Here is a 3775-nt window from a genome sequence, read left to right as displayed (position 1 = left end):
CAATCTCTCCAGCCCCAATGCCATCTTTTGCCGTATAAATGTGTATTCTGTGCCATTATGGTTTGGAGGGGAAAGATTAACAAAAACTATAGGGACTTTTAAGTTGGATGAACACATTGTATTTTGTATCATGTATGGTTATCACTTTATGGGTCCAGATATGGAATGTGTTGGTATTCTGAATGCTGGGTTCCAAGGAAATGGAGATTTGGAAATTAATGGCTCCTGGAGATGGTGTATTGTTGGGGGCGGGCTTACAGGTGTTGTAGCCAGTTTCCCCATGCCAATGTTTGGCACACATTCCTGCTGCTATTGTCCACCTTATGTTGGCCAGGGCGTGATGCCCACCCTCTGCTCATGCCATTTTTTTCCCTGCCATCACAGAGCATCCTTCAAGTCTGTAAACCAAAATAAAAATGAAATTAAATAAAATGAAATGAAAATAAAAATAAAAAAGAAATGGTTATTTCTTCCCCAAATCTGCTCTTGCCTGGTGATTTCTGGCAGCAATACAAACCTGACTGCAACACCCTTGCTACGGACTCCTCCTGTCTACTGAATGACTTTGCTCAGTGCTTCCTTTTTTGTATGAATGAGCCCCTTACTGTGTGAACACCAATTGCTACAAGTTCCCGTAGTGTGTGAAAGCCCTCAGTGCATTCTCCTACTGTCATGATTTCCTTAACAGTTCTCCTGTGCCATAAGAATGTCATTGTTCTGCTTTCCAAACACAGTCGCCCCACACTCCCATGACTTGTGAATGTTCTGCCTGTACAATCCATCTGCCATGTGTATGCACTCACTGCTTACAACCCACATGAAAGCCCTGCCTGCATACTCCTCCTTCCATGTGAATGCCCTTGTGACACATTCACCCTCCCATGTGAATGATCTCACTGCAGTTTCCCCTGAAACATGAATGACCTTACTCATCCTCCCATTGCACATTCCTCCTGCCATGTGTATAGCCACTTTGCACGCACCCTCTGCTACATGAATACACTCACTATATGCTACCACTGCCACATGAACACCATCACTGCACGCCGTCCTGCTGCATAAATGCCCTCAACTACATGAATTCCTGCCACATAAATGCCCTCACTGTATGTCCTCCCCCCACAATGTGAAAGCCCTTGCTATGTGTACATGACTTCACTACATGTTCCTTTGCCAAGTTAATGCCTATGCTCCCCTGACACATGAATGTGCTTTCTGTGTGATCCCTCTGCCATCTGAATGATTTTGCTGAACACTCCTCTGAATGTCTTTGCTAATGTAGATCCCCTGCCACTTGAACTAGTCACTCTGTGTTCCCCTGCCCTGTGAAAACTACCATGTTGTGCACCCCTGCCACATGAACCCCCTTGATGTGTGTTCCCCAGGTATAGCATTCTCTGCCATCTGCCTTTGCAAAGGTAATTCACTTGTGTGCTCCCCTAGCATGTGAACAGTCTCCTTGTGCATTCCCCATGCCATGTGACAGTCCTCACTGTGCACTCCCCTGCCACATGGATGTCACTACACACTCCCCTGCCATGTAAACAACCTCAATGTGCGCTGTCACTGCCATGTGAATGATCTCTGCATGCTCCTCTGTTGTGCACTCCTTCTGCCATTCCCTTGATACATGAACACTCTCACTACATGCTTCTCCTGCTGTGTGAACCAATTTTACGCATGCTACCCCAACTTGTGAGTGCACTTGATGCCTGCTCCCTACTCCCACCCCACCAGTTTATGTGCTTGCTGTGCATTCCTCCTAGTATGTGAAAAGTCTCACTGCATACTTCCATTGCTAAGTATACACTCTCACTGGGTGAACACTTTTGCTGCATGCTCCCCAGAAACGTGAATGCCCTTGCTGTATTTTCTCCTATCACATAAAAGTCCTCACTACACCCCTCCTACCTTTCTGTGTAATCACATTCACCTCAGGTGAATATGGCAATTTCTATGTTTCCTCACTTACAGAAGTTACATTAAAGTGAGTTATCTATGAACTATCTCCTTGTTCTCTACTAAACAAGAATATTCTTCTAGAGATGGTAATTGAAATTCATTGAAGAAACAAAATAATACATTATTGTGGCTGAATTTCTTAGTTTGTTAAAAAGAGCTTCTAAACAAACTGACTTATGTCATAAAATATGATTCTGTGAAATCATTATGTTACCTAATATAGCTTCAAGTTGTAAACTAAATCAAAATCTTCTACACATGGTAACTTAAACCCAAGTTAGAAACTTTTTTGAGTTACTCAGCTAAGCGTTTCTAAACAAACACACATATGTTCCCTGTGTCATACAAATACAAAAAACTAAAGCTGAAATGAAATGAAACTTTAAATGTCCTACACATTTGCTCTCTTTGAGGATTTCTAGTAAAAACTGATTACAGTCTTTTCATTAATAGTAAAGATGTACTGTAATGTGTGACTAGAAGAATCAACACCGAAATGAAACTTACATACTGGCTCCTACTTCTAAACTGGACCCGAATAGATCTTCCAGAGAGAGTATTGGAAATACAGAAGCACCATAGTACACTTCTTTTTCTGAGTTTTGATTTGTTCAAATGGCTTAGTTTTTAAACAGCAACAACGAAAAGCTTACATTTATTGTGTCATACAGTATGGGGTTCTGCAAATATTGTGTTGCCGAACATAATAAACTAAAACAGAAATGAAATGATCTTTCAAACTTGTACAGTTAGAAAGTACCAAGCAATGATGTTTTACACTTTTTACAAAGTTTAAACTTTGAAAGAAATTCATATTGTTGCACCTTTACTTTTTTCCGGAAATAAGGATTTGTAACAAAAAACTGAAAAAACATCTTTGTTTCATATTAAAAATGAACAGCATTCTTTTTAAAAATTTTTTTGTTTATTTGTTTGAGAAGGACAGAGAGAAAGACGCAGATAGAGATGAAGGAGAGAGAGAATGGGTCCTCAGCCACTGCAAACGAACTCCAGACTCTTGTACCCCTGTGCTTCTGGCTAACTTGGGTCCTGGGGAATCGAGCTTTGAACCATGGTCTTAGGGTTCTAGTTAGGTTTTCAAATAGAATGAAGGTTAGCGGTGGGGTAGTTTTATAATTGTACTTGTACAAGGGATGCATGATAGTACTGTGGAAATAAAAGATTTCAAGCAGGAAATCCTACAGATTTCTTTTTAATAATATTCAAGATGAAATTCAATTCTTATTTTTTTTTAACCAAATTTTGAAATTAGAAAAGAAGTTACTTACAAAAGAGATCCTGGCTCTAGTGCTGGAGAGATGGATTAGTGGTTAAGCGCCTGCCTGTGAAGCCTAAGGACCTTGGTTCGAGGCTCGGTTCCCCAGGTCTCACGTTAGCCAGATGCATAAGGGGGCGCACACGTCTGGAGTTCGTTTGCAGAGGCTGGAAGCCCTGGTGCACCCATTCTCTTTCTCCCTCTATCTGTCTTTCTCTCTGTGTCTGTCGCTCTCAAATAAATAAATAAATAATTTAAAAAAAAAGATCCTGGCTCTAATAAAAATACAGATCAGATATGTATATGTATATATTGTGCACATCACTCACAAAATGAGATTGAAAAGCCTATCGGATTTCAACCAGAAAGTGCTACTGGTTTCATTTCATGAGCAACATAAAATACACTTTTCATCTCTCCTATTTTTTTTTAACCAGATGAGATTAGAAATGCAATCACCGACAAAATCCTGGCTCAAAATGCAAACAAATACATATCATATTTTTGTGAGAGTCTTATTGATTGTTAAGAAGTGTC

Source organism: Jaculus jaculus, chromosome 9, assembly GCF_020740685.1.
Source record: "Jaculus jaculus isolate mJacJac1 chromosome 9, mJacJac1.mat.Y.cur, whole genome shotgun sequence".
NCBI lineage: Eukaryota > Metazoa > Chordata > Mammalia > Rodentia > Dipodidae > Jaculus > Jaculus jaculus.
This window is presented reverse-complemented; position numbering follows the sequence as displayed.